Genomic DNA, 20,813 nt, shown 5'->3' with positions numbered 1-20,813 from the left:
GCCATCGATTCCCTTTTTCAGGCAAAAACGTCCATGCGTTACATTGCCTTGAATGGCAACGCGTGCACGTTTGGCGATTCCCTTACGGGAGCGAGCGGCGCCATATGGTAGCAATTATCGTGCTCACTCTCGCAAGTGAAACGCCACGCGTCCCTGCTCTCGGCCGCACTCCCTCCACTTGTGGGCGCGAGGCACGCGCGCTTGTTTAATTTGTGGTAGATTACGCAATGAGATAATATCAACTATTTCTGCCACTGCATGACACATTATGGACCCTCCTTTCCAGGAAAGCCTGTCTGTAAACAGCAACACGCGGTGCACCTTAAAATGTATTTTTAATGTATTTGCACATTACGCATCACGATGAACGATGTCTTTACAAATGGCAGTCATGCAATAATTCCAAGCAGCCCTTTCAGTAGACGGGTGCCTTGCCAGATGTATTCAGAAAATTAATCCTAAATGTAGCTATTTTCATCGAGGGCTTGAGAGAGAGGAATGGTGATCTTGCCTGCTAGGCTTGTGTCACATTTCTGGATCAGTGGTAAATCCATCCGTCCAAATTTCCAATTTAACGCTCGGTAGTGGCCCGTACTGGGACTGGCATGCCTGGAACCAAACAGCAGCAGGTTTGGCAACCCGGTGATAAATCTAATTTAGGGGTTGATATTCCGGCAATTACCCCCTTGGCTGGGAAAGGGGAAAAAGAGCCATACGAGGCAGCTTTAAATAACCTTTCATCGCCGAGCTCTGGGAGTCGCCGCAGCTTGGGCGGCGGGTGGGATGCCGCTCGGGTCATTGGTACATGGAAGTCTCCGGAGCGAGGCTGGGGTTTATGTGTGTACTTATCACTGCGAAGCTTATACTTTCTAAAATACCCCTTACGACATAAATTACAGGACAAGGGTAAGGTAAAATGGATTGCAGTCTCTATTTTAACAGTTTGAATGCTCAAAACTTTAAATTTTTACATTTGGATGACATGATTCTGAAAATAGCCATTTAGCCTTTACAGTTGTTTACTTTAGAGTTTATAAAAAAAACAAATGCCCAAAATCCTTAAATGTACAATAGCACTTAATGTGTACTCTTTCTGGATGAAATTGACATAGCTGGCAAATTGCCCCATGTGTGACACCTTCAGCCTGCCCTGGCTCGTGACCCAGTAGCGTTATGGATTCTGGGATAGATACCTCTGCGCCATCAGCAAAGTGCAGGTGGCAAAAATGCAGGACTGGTTAAAGTAGTGTGTAATGTGACGACTCGGAAACTGTACGTTGATCTCTTTTTTGGGCAATTGCCATGCAGTTGAGCACTTCCTACAATGACCTATGCATCATACGGTGACATGTGGCTCCTTTTTTGGAGAGCGCGTTGCACTGTGGGACTTGTAGTTTCATTTTTAACATTGAAAGTATATGCAAAAAATGTTCAGCAGGCAATTTGCAATTGGTTCAAAAGCCTGATCCTAACCATAACAGTCCCCACAAAAGCCTCTGATGCAACACACTGGAATCGGTTCATTGGTTCTTATTTGTAGTTGAAAAAGCTGTGGGTTGAAAAAACGAAATAAAAAAGCATGATTATGAAGGTGTCGATCAGAAGGCACTTGACTGCTCTAGTTGTTTGAACAGAGCACAGCTGTATTTGGCTGTTGGTTTACCCTGAGGAACAGACAGGCAGTCCAAAAAAGTTAATATACAAATGGGGGACCAGATGGCTCCTATCACCGAGACATCACTTTTCATACCAGGACTTTGCTTTTACATATCAGTGCATTCTGGGAGTTGCAGTCTAGACTCATTTTATTTGGGCAATTTGCACCAGGCCATTGATAACAATGACATGTAACAGTATAGCTCAGGAAATAAACAAGCATTGGCATAGCCAATAGGTCTCGCTTTTGGGACATTATAAGTATTTAGTTATGCAGCACAATATCCTTGGTGCAACAACATTAACTGTTGCATGAGAATGGAACCCCAACATTGTAACATGGACCCGGTTCATAGATTACTTATTTGTGATCTGGGACGGGTCCTTGGAAATGGCGAAGAGGTTTGCATGTGACATTAATGCCAAAAATCTCAATCTGAAATTTACAGAAAGTATCAGTAAGACATCAGTGGCATTTCTGGATTTGGAGGTATACGTTGAACAAAGAGAGATTCATACCAGAACGTTCAGGAAGCCTACAGCAGGAAATACAATCCTTCATGCTGGGAGCTTTCATCCTCAGAGGCTCAAAATGAGTATTCCTTATGCTGAGCATCTGAGGATGAAGCGCAACTGCAGTGAGGCCCAAGCACTAGCAGAAGCACAGAACTCCCTGACTAAGAGATTTGTCGAGAGAGGCTACAACCCTGTCATTTTAGATCAAGCCAGAAGGAAAGTCACCTCTATAGAAAGACACAAACTTTTATAACCAGATGTGGAGAAGATCAAGGTGAAGAAATCTGATTCAGGGAATCAGATAAGGATGATTACAGGGTACAGTGCCTACCAGTCTAGAGTGAGAGAGAGTCTGTGTAGGCACTGACACTTAATACAACGAGCTCCAATATTTAATGAGGTGGTATCTTGAAAGCCCATGATCACCTTTAATAGGGCTAAATCAATGAGGGGCGATCTGGTAGTCAACAGTCCTGAAGTCAGCAAAACAGCCAGTTGGTTGAAAAGTGTCCCAGGCTTTCATAGATGTCTCAAATGTAAAGCGTGTAAGATCGGACACAATGAGAAACAAGTGACGTCACCACGTTTGTACAGCCCATGGAAAATCAGACAGTTTCTGAACTTTAGAAGCAAATTTGTTGTTTATATCTTGCAATGTACATGCCCAAAAATGTACATAGGCAGTACCATTCATATGGTTCATGTCTGCATTCTACAGCATTTACGGGCTGTTAAGAACAATGACAATAACTATGTGGTAGCGCGTCACTTACAGAAATACACAAAGGGAATTTAGATGATTTGTCCTACTTTGCAATTGACCAAGTCCCCAAACTTAAAAGAGGAGGGGATAGAGAGGGTAGACTTTGTCAATTGGAGTCCAAGTACATTATGTTATTCAATTCAAAACGCCAAATGGACTAAACGTTGAGGAAGATCTGTATGTCCATTTATGTTAATTCAGTTATTCTTTTCTCAGATTTAAATAGTTGTATAGCAAGAGTGACAATTTGATGTTAGGTGAAGACAGGCTTCCAGTAGGGGAAACGTCAGCAATAAGAGAGAAAAATGGTTAATGTTGAGTTGCACTGTACCGTATAAAGTTGGAAGTGAAGATGGATGTCTCGTAGTCAAAAGCTCAAAGTATTTCCAAAATGGGGAATAGAAAGATTAGTATCCTTAAGAATATCGTGACCTTGGTCTGTAAAGCAATGAAAGTAACTGTTTTTTTAGGATATACTATAAGTACTGTGCTGCACTAGCACTTTAATATAGGAAGTTAATTTGCACTATTCATGAATGCCAGTACGGCAGGATATGGGTTGCACTTGCACCAGACACTGGAATATTGGCAGATGTAAGAATGTTCGAATGTTGAATTGGTACTGTCATGCACTAGCACTTTGCAGAAGTTTGCACTATTTGACCAGGAAATAATTTGGACCAAAGTGCATATGAATTTTAGGAACTGGTAGTTATTAAACTTCAAAATGTCTCTCCTTAGATCTTGGTACATTATGCCCAAAAAGAAAATTGAATGAGGCCTCTAGGAAGGCTTTGAGAGGCTGCATATGAATACAAGATTGACATCAAAAACTTAAGGAAATATGAGGGTTTGAGTTTTGGGACCTTCATAAGTACAACAATGCTCCCTACTGTATTTTAATATTAAGCGGCTTTATGTTGGGTTTTGGATCTTTCTCCTTTTAATGACAAAAATTGTTATTATTATATTGCATAGTAATTCATGATTTTTAATGAAAATGCGATGTATTTTGCATGCCAATTGAAGATAGAATGATGCGCACAGCTTGATTGTATAGTGCCTCTGATATGAGGTTGTAACATTGGCTTTCAGGCACTAGCCCATCAATGGACTTTCTCATGTGTGCGCCTATATTTAAAGACACTCATGGAGTAATGAGGAGAGATAATGAATTCCTGCACTTGCTCCCCTCGTTTTGGCAACCCAACGCTGTAAATAGCTAAACAATGAAATTTTAATTGTTAACTGTTTGATGAATTTGATAATAATTTTGCATTTTCGAATTAATTAGTAATGTTTTGCCTAAATTATTGAGCACATCTATGTAAATGCACAAACAAAATAAGTGACTGTAACTATTTTGATGTGCCAAGAGGAAGGTCTGTTTTCGTTATCCATTCAAAAGCTTCCGGTCATGTGATCGGGTCACCCTGATGGTTTTTAATTTAAATGCGCGCTAACATGGAGTGATCACTGTGTGATCAAGGCAGTTGATGCTGAAACGCGTCGCAGCATATTTTCGGAATAAAGAACTTTATTGCCAGAAATTTCCTTGTGTCGGTGTCCGGTTGCGTGTTGAAAAGAATCGGATGTGGTGTTTAATATATATATGTGTGTATTATCTACTGGCGGTCGCCAGTAGATAGTTATAGTTAGGACCGTGTTTCCATAAGAAATCTGAAAATTCTATTTTGAATAACTTTGGCGCCGGTTGACGAATCCTCGCGAATTTTTCAAAATAGATGGGGCGCTCTGCTCCGCTCCTACCCTGAAAGTCTCGGGGTGATTAGTCAAGCGGGGGCCGAGAAATAAGGGGGGTCCCAAAACGCGTTTTCCCCATGCATTTTTCCATAGGGACCTTTAGTCCAAGGTAAAGCCCAAACGGCTGAACAGAATTACTTGAAATTTGGCAGAGAGGTAGTCCTCAGGTCAGGGATGTGCCTTTTGAATATCTGAAGTCAATCTGTTCAGTAGTTCCAGAGAAAATTTCAGTTAAAAGTACATATATATCTATAAGCGCGCACCGTGCGCGCACGATGCGTGCACGGTGACGTGCGCGAGCGCAATTCTGATTGGTTGTTAGATGTCAGTAAACATTCGAATCGGTCGAAATCAGGAAGTATCGGCCGCCATTTTGTCTCTCGCAGTCTGAGGCAGTGAAAAACAAAGGTGGAGAACGTGAAAAGGGGGCAGGGTGGACAGTTCCTGACCCCCTAGCCTTTGTCAGGGGGTCACTGAAGGACCCCCAAGGGTGAAAAAAACATTTATTTATTTGACGAAAAAGCGCGGGGTGCGTGCACCGTGCGCGCACGGCACGCACAACGCATCGTGGGCGCTCGGTGCCCACAGCACACGCATGGTGCGTGAAGCACACGGTGCGCGCACGGTGAAAAACCTGAAAAAAAAATAATATTAATAAATACATAACTTATCATTTAAAAAACCGTACAAATTCACTTAAAAAACCATAGGCTTCACACACGTTATAGTTAGGAATTAGCATTTAAAAAACCTTGCAAATTCACTTAAAAAACCATAGGTTTCACATATGTTATAGTTAGCTGGACATTTCCCTCATAAAAAACCAATGAAATTCCCCCGTTATAGTTAGTGCAGGCAACTATAACTCATGCAACCGCAATCCTCTGCTGATGACGTCAGATATTACATCACTGTATTTAGACACCTATTTACCCATGTCTCCTTCCATTAATCTTTAGCTATACATATATTACAAATATTTATTTTTCAGAAAGACACATATGTAATCAGTGATGTAATATCTGACGTCATCAGCAGAGGATTGCGGTCGCGTGAGTTATAGTTGCCTGCACTAACTATAACGGGGGAATTTCATTGGTTTTTATATATATATATTCACTGAAAAAAACATAGGTTTCAGGCACGTTATAGTTAGAAATTAGCATTTAAAAAACCTTAGAAATTCACCGAAAAAAACAGAGGTTTCAGGGACGTTATAGTTAGTTGGACATTTCACTCGTACAAAACCAGTGAAATTCGGCCGTTGTAGTTAGTTCAGCAACGCACTGCTGATGATATCACATATTACATCATTCATGACATCGTCAGTGACTTCACTGATGACATCACTGATGACATCATCCAGCAACTATGTGTTTCTATAAAGTTTAAATACGTTTTACATATATGCCAAGGTGTATTGAAGAATGAGTGGATATATAAGTGTCTGGATGGAGGATTTAGTAGGTGCGTGACTGTATAAGTGAGTGATTAAATGTGTCTTACTGAATGCATGGGTTAGTGACTAAACTGTATAAATGTCTGTATCAGTATGTCTGTTGTATAAGCTGCTGCATGGGTTGGTGAGTAGCTACATGAGTGTCTATATGGGTTATTGATTGGTTGCCTGAGTATCTGTATTGGTGCCTGAGTGTTTGTGTGGGTAGGTGGGGGTGTGTGACTTTGTGCATAGATGTGAGAGTGGGTGATTCACTGGGTGTATGGGTTCAAGAGTGTGTCTGTAAAGGGCTGTATGGGTGAATGAGTGTGTGTATGGCTGTGTTGGTGAGTGAATGGATGTCTCAGTGGTATATGTGTGAGTAACTACATATGTGAAAGGCAGTATATGGGAGTGTTGGAGTATATAAATGACTATATGTGAGAGTGAGTGATAGTGAGAGTGGCTGTATGCATGAGTGTGTGCTTTTGTCAGTGATTGTATAAGAGAATAAGTATGTGTTAGTATCTGTATGAATAGGTAAGGTGGTGTGTGTATAACTGTATAGGTGAGTAAATGGGAATGTGATTGATTCTTTATATAACTGACTAGGTGTGTAAGTAACTGTGTGGGTGAGTTGCAATGTCTGAGTGTCTGTATAGGTGTATGAGTGCAAATTACAGTGCAGTATTGATGAGTAAATGCATGTATGAGTGACAGTAGGGGTGAATGAGTTGATGTGTGTGTAGACCTACGAATCAGTGAGTGAGTATGTAGTAACTGGTGTTGGTGTGTCTATGGTTCCGAAAATGGTACTCTGCATTTTAGAGTGGGTGTATCAAAGGTTATATTAGGGTGTGAGGAAGTACATCAGATTATCATGTGGATGTCATCAGTGATGTAATCAGTGATGTCATTTGAGATGTCATCAGTGATGCCACTGATCATGTCATGAATGATGTGATATGTGACATCATCAGCAGTGTATTGTGGGGGCGCGAGTTATAGTTAGCTGAACTAACTATAACGGACGAATTTCACTGGTTTTGTACGAGTGAAATGTCCAACTAACTATAACGTCCCTGAAACCTCAGTTTTTTTCAGTGAATTTCTAAGGTTTTTTAAATGCTAATTTCTAACTATAACATGCCGGAAACCTATGGTTTTTTCAGTGTATTTCAAAGGTTTTTTAAATGCTAGTTTCTAACTATAACGTCCCTGAAACCTATGGTTTTTTCAATGAATTTCAAAGGTTTTTTAAATTCTAATTTCTAACTAGGTCTACAGAGGTAGGACATGTGAAGAAAGAAGAACAAAGGCACAGAAAGAAGTAAGACAATTGCAGAAAGTGGTAACAGAAGTCCAGAAAGACGAAGAAAAGTGCAGGAAGAAGCAAGAGATGTGCAGAAAGAACCAACAGAGGAACAGAAAGTCCTCCTGTGCACCCAACTTTTTGCTGATGGGTACTGGTGGTAACTGACTCTGACTAACCAGGCCTAGAGCCAGTGCTATGCTAAAAGACACTTACAATACAGTGAAAACACCTACTTACACTAGGGAACACTATGCGTTGGGGTACCCCTGTGATTAGCATGACCTCCTCTGTAAGGCCCTTGTACATAATAGGGCTGGGGCATTAAAACTACCTCTAAGTAAGAGGTGCAGAAAGATGCTTCTTTAAGTAGTAGTCACGTTTACAGATTGGTGGAGAAAGGGTGCTGGGCCTCCGACCAGCACTCAGGAATTCCGCTACCTAGGACTTACAGGAGGTACCAGGAGGGCTTCTTGGCCCCCAAACTCCCTCAGGCCTAAATTGGACTTCATTCCCCATCCCCCATCCCGTAGTCTGCCAGAGTGGTGGAGAAAAGGGGGCATGGCCTCCGAAGACGTCTTAGCAATCCCACTGTGTGGGACTTACTGGAGGTAACAAGAGGGGTAGTTGGCCCCCCAAGGACATCCTTGGGACCAAATTCCTCCCCTATTACCTCCAGTAAGTCCCACACAGCAGCATGGTAAGTACTCGTACCAGGCCACGACCCTTTGCCCACCACTCTACAAACGCACTCCCTGGCGCGCTCTTGGATGGGGATTGAAGTCCCCTTCGCTGCTGGGGGGCCTTTGGGGCCAACTAGCCTACCTCTTACCTCCAGTAAGCCCAATGCAGTGGGATTGCTGAGAGGTAGACAAAGGCCATGCCCCCTTTCTCCACCACTCTGCAAACGCGCCCCCTGGTATGTTGTTAGTTGGGGAATTAATTCCCCTTGAATATTAAGGATCCATGGGGGCCAACTAGCCCACCAGGTACCTCCAATATGTGCCACAGAGCTGGATTGCAGAGAGGTGCCCCCTTTTTACACCACTCTGCAAACGGGCCTTTTGGCGCACTGCTGCTCAGGGGATGAAGTCCACTTGTGTCCTGAGGTTCTCATTGCTCCCCTCCCTTCATTTGGAAATCCCCAGGGAGGTGGTGGTCCCCGGGCGTGTGGGGGGCTCAAGCCCCCCACACATTTTTTTTAAAAAGCAAAGCCCCGGGGAGGTGGCGGTCCCCGAGCCTTGGGGAGACCCGCGAGGACCCCACCCTAATTGTTAAAAAAGCCCCGGGGAGGTGGTGGTCCCCAGGGCTTGGGGGGGCCACGTGCCCCCCGCACATCATTAATAAAGCCCTGGGTAGGTGGCGGTCCCCACGTGCCCTCACCACATACTAAGGCATGCCCAAGGGACCTGGCCGACCCGGGGGCTTAAATACAATGAAGCTCGCTTAGTTATTTTTTTTTTCTCGGTTGGATTTGCGACCACAGCGCGAATTCGGCCAATTTGTTTTTTTATTTTTTTAATGCTTTTTGTGGGACCCCCTGAGGAGGCACTAGGGGTCAGGGTGTTTGTACCCTGCCCCTTTTCATGTTTTTTTATCTTTGTTTCACCATTTTTCTTGTGACTCGGTTACCGAGTCACAAGATGGCTGCAAACACTTCCTGGTTTGGAGTGTTGGCAGCCAATCAGAGTGAAGCTCGTGCCCGGGAGGGTTCGCAAACCCTCCTCGGTGCTCAGATGTCGATATTATTCTTTTTTTATACTCTCAGCAACTACTGAGTGGATTTACACAATTTAACAAAAAGGGCGCAGTCTAAACCAAGACCTACCTTTTTGCCAAATTTGGTGCAATTCCGTTCAGCAGTTCGGGCTGTAGCCTGTAATAAAGTTCCTATGGAAATTAACATGGGGAAAACGCGCTTTGGGATCCACCTTTTTTCTTGGCCCCTGCTTGATGAATCACCCCGAAGCTTTCAACACACAAACTGAGCAGTTCAACCCTGTTTTTTGGAAAATTTCACAAAGATTCGTCAAACGGTGCCAAAGATATTGGCAAATCAGAAAACGCTTTTCCTATGGTAACTAGGTTCTAACTATAACTACCTACTGGTGACTGCCAGTAGGTAAAATATATGTGTGTGTATGTGTATATATATATATTACCTACTAGCGGTCACCAGTAGGTAGTTATAGTTAGGACCTATTATCCATAGGAAATCTGCAACATTCTATTTGGAATAACTTTGGCGCCGGTTGACGAATCTTCGCGAAATGTTCAAAACTGGTGGGGCACTCCGGTACGCTCCAATCCTGAAAGTCTCGGGGTGATTTGTCAAGCTGGGGCTGAGAAAAAAGGGGGGGTCCCAAAATGTGTTTTCCCCATGCAGTTTTCCATAGCAACCTTTAATCGCAGCTACAGCCCGAACTGCTGAATGGAATTACACCACATTTAGAAAAGAGGTAGCCCTTGGTTCACACTCGTGCCTTCTGGTTAAATGGTTTAAATCCGTTCAGTAGTTGCTGGGAAAATCAAAAGTAAAATCACATATATATATCTGGGCAAAACCTAACCACACATCTCATCGTGAGATCTGATTGGCTGTCAGCACTTCATCCAAGAAGTGTTGGCAGCCATCTTGGGACCAATATACATGATAGCACCTCATTAAAAAGCATTGCAGTTAATAGAAGGTTTTAAGACTTTAGTTACATTAGAAATCATTTGTTGATGGTACCATACTCATTTTAGGAATTGTGGTGTGTTCTAAGGTGATTTTACCATGTGAAAAAGCCTTTTGCTGGGATATCATGAATCATGTTTGAGAGAAAACTATTTTCTCATGCTTTTCCCACAGAGGCTTGGAAGGTGATCTATAAGCTAAAATGAGAGCATATTTTCTGTAAATTCACATTATCTTTCTCAGTCATGTGAGAATGAAGTCTGACATTCTCAGTAAAACATGTACATCCAACAAGGGCAGAGACTGACAGTTGATTCCTTTGTGTTCTACTGCAGCTTCCCAGAGTGTTTTAAAGAACAACTAGAGCGCTAACAGTCCTACTTATGACAAATGTATTTCACACCTGAAGCCATCTTGATTGGAATAAAGTGGTAACTCTTAAAACATTTAATTTAAAAAGGAACAACATGAAGGGGTTCATTTTGCCATAGAAAGTATGATTAGTGCTGCAGAAAGAAAAATTAGGGCACATTTTGAGTGACTTCTCAAATCCTCTTCCATTTCATTAAAAAATTCTGACATGCAGACTGAAACATGCACTTTGAATACCAGCAGCAGACTTCCCTGGTGAGCAGTAGCTTTACTACAGTGATCTAATGAGCAACTAGAGTGCGAACATTCAGAATGTATGGCAAATGTGTGACACATCTGAATGCCTTCTTGATGGAACCAAAGTAAAAAACTGAAAGTATTTCCTACTGAGGAGACTGCAGTAAATGAGGAAATTAGGAAACTTCATAACAAATAAGTCTCCCAAGATGGCCACCAGAGACAAAAGAGCCCAGATGTAGCCCAAGTGTAGCCCAATGACAGAATGTCCCAGAGTGTTCTTAAGAACAACTAGAGCGCTTACTGTCTTACTTATGACAAAAGTATGGCACACCTGAAGCCATCCTGATTGGAATAAACTGGTAACACTTAAAACATTTAATTTAAAAAGGAACACAATGAGGGGGTTCATTTTGCCATAGAAATTATGATTAGTGCTGAAGAAAGAAAAATTAGGGCACATTTTGAGTGACTTCTCAAATCCTCTTCCATTTCATTAAAAAATTCTGACATGCAGTCTGAAACATGCACTTTTAATACCAGCAGCAGACTTCTGTGGTGAGCAGTAGCTTTACTACAGTGATATAATGAGCAACTAGAGTGCTAACATTCAGAATTTATACCCTGTTAGCCCCGGTGACTGCCACCCCGGGGCTACAAAACAAATGGGTGGGGGGGCTCAAAGGCCCCCCCAGCCCCGGGAACCGCTACCCCCGGGGTTTTTCAAAAAATGGGTGGGGGTTCAATGGCCCCCCCAAGCCCCGGGGACCACCACTCCCCGGGGCTTTTTATATTGTGGGAGGGGGGCCGCGTGGCTGCATGGCTCCCGGCTCTGCAGTGTCTCGGGGTGCCCACCCCCGGGACACTGCTGTTTGCTATGGCAGGGCAGGAGCCGAGGCTCCCGCCCTGTCATAGCAAACTTGGTTTGGATTTTGAAAGAGAGAGCAGGGAAATCTGCTCTCTCTTTCAAAATGCAAACCAGATTGCTTTTCCACACAGGGAGCTGCACGTAAGCAGCTCCCCGTGTGGAAAAGCAATGCCGGCTTTCGAAGGACGCGGGGAGCCGGCTGGGACCGTGGGGCCATTGGGGCTTCCCTCACGGTCCCCAACGTTGTATATAGGCTCCAGGGAATGGGGTCCCCGGGGAGAATAGAAATTAGTGATAGGTGCAAATTTTTTATTACGGGCAAATTAGGAGTCGCGTACGCAGCGCGACGCTCAGCGCAGCCTCCTGGTGACACGCGCTAGGTGCGCGGCTCCTACGCGTTGGGTGCATGATTTCTAACGTGTTGGGTGCACGACTCTTCTCGCGTTGGGTGCGTGACTCCTCTCGCGTTGGGTGCAACAATAAAAAAAATATTATAAATATATTTAAAAATATATAAAATAAAATAAAAAATATTAGAGTTTCAATATTTTTAAAAACATTTGTTTTTCAATTTATATTAAAAATATGTAATGTCATTTAAAAAATAAAATATGTAAAAATAAATGGTTTAAAAAATGTAGAAAAACAGTATCAAAAAACTAAATGTAACAATTTATTTAAAAATTATCATTAAAAAAACCTTTGAAATTCACTGAAAAAACCATAGGTTTCAGATATGTTATAGTTAGGAATTAGCATTTAAAAAACCTTTGAAATTCACTGAAAAAAACATAGGTTTCAAGGGCATTATAGTTAGGAATTAGCATTTAAAAAAACCTTTGAAATTCACTGAAAAAAACATAGGTTTCAGGCACGTTATAGTTAGAAATTAGCATTTAAAAATCCTTAGAAATTCACTGAAAAAACCATAGGTTATAGTTAGTTGGACATTTCACTCGTACAAAACCAGTGAAATTCCCCCGTTATAGTTAGTTCAGCTAACTATAACTCGCACCCCCGCAATGCACTGCTGATGACGTCACATATTACATTACTCATGACATGGTCAGTGACATCACTGATGACATCACTGATGACATCTCAAATGACATCACTGATGACATCATCCATGTGATAAATTGATGCATCTTCTCACACCCTAATATAACCTTTGATACACCCACTCTAAATTATAGATGGCCATTCTCAAAACCAATGACACTCCAACACCAATAACTACATACCCACTCACTGATTCTTAGGTTCACACACACATCCACTCACTCACCCGTACAATCACTAATACTTACGGTCACTCAGTACAGGACTATCATATGCACTCATACATCTATATAGACACTCACACACCGCCACTCATCCATAGAGGTACTCACACACCTAGTCAGTCATGCAAATAATTAATCACACGCCCATTTACTCACCTATATAGTTATACACACACCAGATCACTTACTCATACAAATACTAGCACATTCTTATGCTCTTATACAATCACTGATACATAAAGCTACTCTCATAATCACACACTCTCACTTATAGCTATTTATTTACTCTAACACACATATATACTGCCTTTCACATATGTAGTTATTTACACATGTATTACTGAGATATACATTCACTCACTAACACACCCATATACACACTCACCCACCCATACCGTCCATCACAGATGCACTCTTGAAATCATGCACCCAGTGAATCACCCACTCACACATCTATGCACAGAGTCACACACACCCCACCCACACAAACACTCAGGCACCGATACAGATAGTCAGACAACCAATCAATAACTCATATAGACACTCATGTAGCTATTCACAAACCCATGCAGCCGCTTACACACCAACAGACAGACGGATACATTCACACAGTTTAGTCAGTAACCCATGCATTCAGTAAGATACGTTTAATCACTCACTTATAGAGTCAGTCACGCACCGACTAACTAACTATAACGGGGGAATTTCATTGGTTTTTTACGAGTGAAATGTCCAGCTAACTATAACATGTGTGAAACCTATGGTTTTTTCAGTGAATTTGCAAGGTTTTTTAAATGCTAATTCCTAACTATAACGTGTGTGAAACCTATGGTTTTTTCAGTGAATTTGCAAGGTTTTTTAAATGCTAATTCCTAACTATAACGTGTGTGAAACCTATGGTTTTTTAAGTGAATTTGCAAGGTTTTTTACATGCTAATTTATGAATGTATTATTATATTTTTTAAATATTTATTTTACAATAAGCTACCTATATATATATAGTTATAGATTAACTTTATCCTGTAATATGGAATGGCTCAGATTTTTTTTTAAATTTGGATAGAGTTGAACAGCATAGTTAATATCTTCTATAAACTTATAAACACTTTAAAAAAATGTTTGTTTTTTTAAGGGTTTTTGTCCGTACGCGCACGGTGCACGCATGCGTACGTGCTCCGTGTGCGCATGCGTACGTCGGGCGTGCTCTGTACGCGCATGCGTGCGTGCTCCGTGCGCGCACGGCAAGTCATGTGATTTAGAAACAACACTTTTCATTGGTTTATAGTAGTTTCAGGTCATGTGATTAAGAAGCAACACTTTTCATTGGTTTATAGTAATTTCAGTTCCAGAAACTTCCAACACCACACCCACTCCCCTCATTATTACTTCTGATTCCCTGGGAGAAGGAGCTGAGCAGCTTTTCCAGTACTCCAGTACTTGAGAATGGCAGAGCAGCAGTCATCTTCTGGGAGTGAGCAGGAGACCCTTGTGCCACAGAGACAGAGGAAACAGAAAAACTCTTTTATATGGCAATTTTTCACTTTTCCAGAGGGGCAGAAGTAGGTGAATGCTCCAAAAGTCACCTGCACTCTTTGTGATCGTGTCTTATCAAGAGGAGATCCTAAAAAGAAATACTCTTTTAGTATCTTCACTATGATCAGGCACGTTAGAGATGTACATCCTGTGGCTTATGCTCGAGCTGCTGGAGAAAACCCTCCAGCAGCTCAGCCGAGCACATCTGCAGCAGCTCAGCCGAGCACATCATCGGCAGCTCAGCCGAGCACTTCATCTGCGGCGGCAGCTTCACCTGCTTCTGTTCCTCTGGATATACACCCTCTGTTTAAAAGGGTGCATATACAGTGCAATGCTCTTCTCTCTTATGGGGACACCAGCATTCCCCTAATAGAGAGCAAGATACAGCAGCACACGTGCGGCACCCTATAATTTTTGCCATTTTTTTGTTCCTCTGTCCCTCAATTAACACAACGGCTCTTTTTAGAGCCACCTAACATCTAAACACTTAAATTTGATTTTTAATTCTATTTTTTTAATGATTTTTTTCCGCCGTGCGCGCACTGTGCGCGCACCCTTCGATTTAAAAAAAAAAATGTTTTTTTCACCCTTCATGGTCCTTCAGGGACCCCTGACAAAAGCTAGGAGGTCAGGAACTCTATACCCTGCCCCCTTTTCACGTTCTCCACCTTTCTTTTTCACTGTCACACACAAAATGGCGGACAACACTTTCTGATTTCGACCGATTCGAATGTTGACTGACATGTAACCACCAATCAGAATTACGTGCGCGCACGGTGCGCGGCTATAGATATTTATGTACTTTTAACTGCAATTTTCTCAGGAACTACTGAACAGATTGACACCATATATGCAAAAGGCAAATCCCTGACCTGAGGACTACCTCTTTGCCAAATTTCAAGCAATTCTGTTCAGCCGTTCGGGCTGTACCTTCAACTAAAGGTCCTATGGGAAAATGCATGGGGAAAACGTGTTTTGGTACCCCCTTTTTTCTCAGCCCCCGCTTGACGAATCACCCCGAGACTTCCAGGGTAGGAGCTGAGCGGAGTGCCCCATTAGTTTTGAAAATTTCGCGAGGATCCGTCAACCGGCGCCAAAGTTATTCAAAATAGATTTTTCAGATTTCCTATGGAAACACGGTCCTAACTAGGTACTGTCTCATGAACAATTATTTTTTGTTCAATGGGTCAGTCTACAGACAAAGACATGGTACCGCGATGGGCACATGCTTTGCCCCGAGCTTTGCCAACCTTTTTATGGGGGCTTGGGAGGAGGAAATTCATAACAACAAGAATCTCGAGAAAGCCTTTACAAGTGTAAAAATGTGGCTCAGGTACATCGACGACATTTTTCTTGTTTGGCAGGGCACAGAAAGAGATGCTTTGCAGTTCATAGAAGAACTCAATAACAATGAAAGAAATCTTACCCTCACCTGTACCATAAGTAAGGAGAAAGTTGAGTACCTGGACACACAAGTAGTAGTGAGAAGTAACACCATCCACACAACTCTCTATCGTAAATGCACAGCGGGCAACACTCTTCTCCATGCTCTGAGCAGCCATCCAGACAACCTCAAGTGGAGTATACCATACGGGGAGCTGCTCAGAGCTAAAAGAAATTGTAGCTCGCCCGCTGATTTCCTGAGTGAACAACAAATCATGATAGAGAGATTCAAAGCCAGAGGCTACCCAGCATGGGTTCTCAAAAGAGCAGTCGCTAGGGTAACCGAGGTTGAGAGATCGAGTACTCTAGCTCAAATCGAGAAAGAAGCACTAGAAAGTGAAAATGATGAGGGCAACAACACACGCATGATTATAACGTATAATGGTAACTCTACCCAGATACGCAAGGTAATCAATCGTCATTGGAACATTCTAAGAAATGACCCCATAGTTGGCAAATCGTTATCAGAAAGACCCAGTATAACATATAGAAAGGGCCGTAGCCTTAGAGATTCTTTGGTGCATAGCGATTTGACAACTAATGCAGAAGGGAGAGGTCTAGATATAAAGGGCTTTTATCCATGCGGCCACTGTAAGGCTTGTAGTAACAGCAAAATGGTGAAAGAATTCTGGAATACGAGCACAAACACCATGATCACCATTTCTCAATTTCTCACATGTGCCAGCACTTTTGTCATATATGTATTGGAGTGCCCGTGTAAACTACGGTACGTGGGCAGTACAACACACATGGCAAAAAAACGCGTACTTGAACATATGCGGGCTATCACTAACAATGATAGGCAATATCCGATAGCCCGCCATTTTGCCAGTCACCATTTTTCAGATTATAAAAAGTTAAGATATTATGCAATCGAGCAGGTTCTACCGAAAGTGAGAGGTGGGAACCGTGTCCTAAGACTAAGGCAACGGGAATCAAGACACATCATTGGTATGTGCACCCTATTTCCCGAAGGCCATAACTTGGATGAAGAAATGGCCATACATCTACAAGAGGAATAAGGGTTTATGAGACTACCTGTTTGATACTCAAGACTTGATGAAACAGTTATGACTTATGTCGTTTTATCACTATGCCGCAAAGTACTATACATATTCAACAGCATACCTGTCTTGTTTTATGTTTTATCTTTTATCCTATAATGTGAGCTGGTAAAGGTTTTTAACTGACAGTACTTCATAAATTTGACAACTGCATTTCTATTTCCCACAGGAGGAAAGGAAGGGAATTGTCATCTATGGTGCCAACGTGATCCCTACCCTTTCTTCAGATCATCCTGCAGTCACAACATTGAGATAAGATTTTAACATACACCTTTGACTTTATTACCTTGAATGTGTATTTGGGAAAACCACAGGTTATTCTAAGGGATAGGGGGTATTGAGATAGATGCCGGTTTATTTGTATTGTTACTTTCCGTTTAAAGACTGCAAGAGGACTGATTAGTACTGTACCCGCACGGAAGCTTAAACCTCCTTGATCATGGGCTCATTTTTCCACTAATGAGGGTTTACCTTTATGGCCCATTGTATATATATATACTTGTTGCTTATAACATTGTTAAAATATGTTTACAAAGGGTTGTACGACAATCAATGAAATAGCCATCTTATATGAAGGACAGCGTTATACCCACTAGCCAGGGTGTTACACAATAACTTAGTCTATGTTTGGATACATTTTCATTTCCATATTGTTATATTTAGAATGTAACTGCAAGACGGAGTGCTTATATAGTTTAGCACCTACACGAGGATGCGCACCTACTACGAAAGAACTACCCACTAATTAGGGGAATTCGAGCATAATCCCATAGGAATATATAACGCGAACCTGCTAGTATGCATAGGATAGCTCCTATATGAATTAATTGTGAATTAATTGTGGATCAATGAATATGTATCTGGACATAAATACAATGTATAAGAACAGTTATGCAATTTTACATTTTATTAAGACGTTACAAGATGGCGCTTGAAATGCGGTAACTCGCTGTACAAACTGTGGAGTCCTTTTGCTATGTTTGTTTATTTACTACCAACACGGAAGTATATGTATTGGCATACTTTATTGAAAATCACTGTGTGAACAAGCCACTACGGTGGCGAAACGCGTCACGGTGGGTTTATGAAAAGAATAAACCCCCACTTGGATATGAACTAGAGCCTGGTTTACTGTGTCAGAAGTTTTTGAGAGCACGAGTGGGATCCCGTTCTCTTGACATATTGATTTACCGGTTTCTCCACCGGTCTCGCGCCACCCCTCAATGTATTGGGGATGCTAAAGGAGAGACTCGGACTGATATATATGTATGTGTGTGTGTGTGTTTGAATATATGTTACATATATTACCTACTGGCGGTCGCCAGTAGGTAGTTATAGTTAGGACCCCTTTTCCATAGGAAATCCGCAACATTCTATTTTGAATAACTTTGGCGCCGGTCGATGAATCCTCGCGAATTTCTCAAAATAGGTGGGGCGCTACGCTACGCTCCTACCCTGAAAGTCTCGGGGGGATTCGTCAAGCGGGGGCTGAGATAAAAGGGGGGTCCCAAAACGCGTTTTTCCCATGCATTTTTCCATAGGACCTTTAGACAGAGCTACAGCCCGAACGGCTGAACAGAATTACTAGAAATTTGGCAGAGAGGTAGTCCCTATGTCAAGGAAGTGCCTTTTGTAGGTTTGGTGTAAATCTGTTCAGTAGATTCTGAGAAAATAGCCTTTAAATCAATATATATATCTGAGCCCGCTTACGGTACGCTTACCGTACGCTTACCGTACGCGTACGGTGGCGTGCGCGAGCGCGATTCTGATTGGCTCTTAGATCTTAGTAAACATTCGAATCGGCCAAAACCAGGAAGCGGCGTCCGCCATTTTGTCTCTCGCACTGAGTGTTATTTATCAAACATGATGCCCAAAAACATGTTACGGGGCTGTTTTGACAACTCCCTCCCACATAGTCATGTTGAGGGAGTCCCCAAACATCCCCCAAGAGCAAAAACGGTTTTATTTTTTTTTCGGCAATTTCGCCGAGTACGCTTACCGTACGCTTACCGTAAGCGTACGGTATAAAATAGAAATAAAAAAAACACTATCCACACTTACCCCACCCCCTGTGCTTTTGGTTGCCGTAGGCCACCAAATGTACAGGGCTTATTACATCAGTAAAAAAACTATATTTTGGCAACATGAAATTATAAAATCGAAATAAAAAAAACACTATCCACATTGACCCCACCCCCTGTGCTTTTGGTGGCCGAAGGCCACCAAATGTACAGGGCTTATTAAAGTTGATAAAAACCGTGCACGGAACGCACTGCGTTAAGTGGGCGCGCACGCCTCGAATGGCGTAAAGTAACTTAGCATTTAAAAAACCGTACAAATTCACTGAAAAAACCATAGGTTTCACACACGTTATAGTTAGGAATTAGCATTTAAAAAACCTTGCAAATTCAATGAAAAAACCATAGGTTTCACACATGTTATAGTTAGCGGAAATTTTACTGATAAAAAACCAATGAAATTGCCCCGTTATAGTTAGTGCTGGCAACTATAACTCACGCGACCGCAATCTTCTGCTGATGACATATGTGTCTTTATAAAAAAAAATATTTGTAATATATGTATAGCTAAAAATGTATGGAAGAAGACATGGGCAAATAAGTGTCTAAATACAGTATTAGCATCAGCAGAGGATTGCGGTCGCGTGAGTTATAGTTGCCAGCACTAACTATAACGGGGCAATTTCATTGGTTTTTTATCAGTAAAATTTCCGCTAACTATAACATGTGTGAAACCTATGGTTTTTTCAGTGAATTTGCAAGGTTTTTTAAATGCTAATTCCTAACTATAACGTGTGTGAAACCTATGGTTTTTTCAGTGAATATTTATATATATAAGTATGAATTTATTAATTTAAAAAAGTACTCCTGGTGTAAAGGCTCTTGATGTAATAACTACAATTCTACAATGTAATTATGTAATGATTCCTGATGCAATTTTATGAGAAGTAACAACTGCCATTCAATACAAATGCTGCTCAAGGCTGTGAATGCAGGCTGAGTGGAGTAATAATGCTGAGAGGTAACTAAGTCAAATGTATGTGCAGCGGACCGTCTCATCCTCTACAATTCAACACTTGTGTTCAGAAAGGGGATTGAATCATCATGATGCTCAAAATGATTATATGGGAAGTGCATAGTTATACCACAGCTGGCCATGTAGAAACTATAATTGGAAGTTTGTTCAGACAATACTTCTCCTTTGCCAGCTTTTTTCCAGAAAATTTCTTTGCAAGGACATACAGAGAGATCCATAAAGATCACCCATTTTACAAATTGTTAATATGTTATTAATGCATATTGTTGTCTGTTGGAGGCAGGGCAAATACGTTGCTCTTCCTTGATGTAGTTTTGTTGTAAAGATTAAGAGAAAATATGGTTTACATTTATTTTTAAAAGGAAGAGGCACCGCAATCAGTGAGACTTAATTCAGACTCATGAACCAGATATGGAATCTCAATGTTGTTCTGATTCCCTTACAAAATTCAAAAATGTTTTTACAAACAATAACCAAGTTCAAATTCAAAAGAAATTCTGGTACAATTTCCCTAATGAAATTCCACACATCACTGTGGAATAAACACAACATCTAGATTTTTTTCAACTCTCAATATCCCTATCTGTTCCCTACAGATGCCCTCCGTCACCCAACAATATTACAATTCACACTGGGGGATATACAAGACACCTATTGAGCAATATGAAAAGAGGTGATAAATGAACTACTGTCTGCTTATTTTATTTCATATTACTTCAATCGCTTTTAACTCATTGTGCAATTTTGTAGGCATTGCCCTGAATTGCATTTTTTGTATGAAGCTAACATACTCTATGATTTCCCAAAATTTGCCTTATATTTTTCTT

At 41.6% G+C, this 20,813-nt stretch overlaps 1 protein-coding gene across 1 annotated transcript in view; it reads right to left on the bottom strand.

The window, feature by feature from the left end:
• MATN3 (matrilin 3) overlaps nt 1-20,813 on the bottom strand; it is a 137,808-nt gene that overhangs the window by 71,309 nt on the left and 45,686 nt on the right. The window lies entirely within an intron of this gene.

This window comes from Triturus cristatus, chromosome 6, assembly GCF_964204655.1.
Source record: "Triturus cristatus chromosome 6, aTriCri1.1, whole genome shotgun sequence".
Taxonomy (NCBI): Eukaryota; Metazoa; Chordata; class Amphibia; order Caudata; family Salamandridae; genus Triturus; species Triturus cristatus.
The sequence above is the reverse complement of the archived record's forward strand: the minus strand, read 5'-3'. Positions and strand labels throughout refer to the sequence as shown.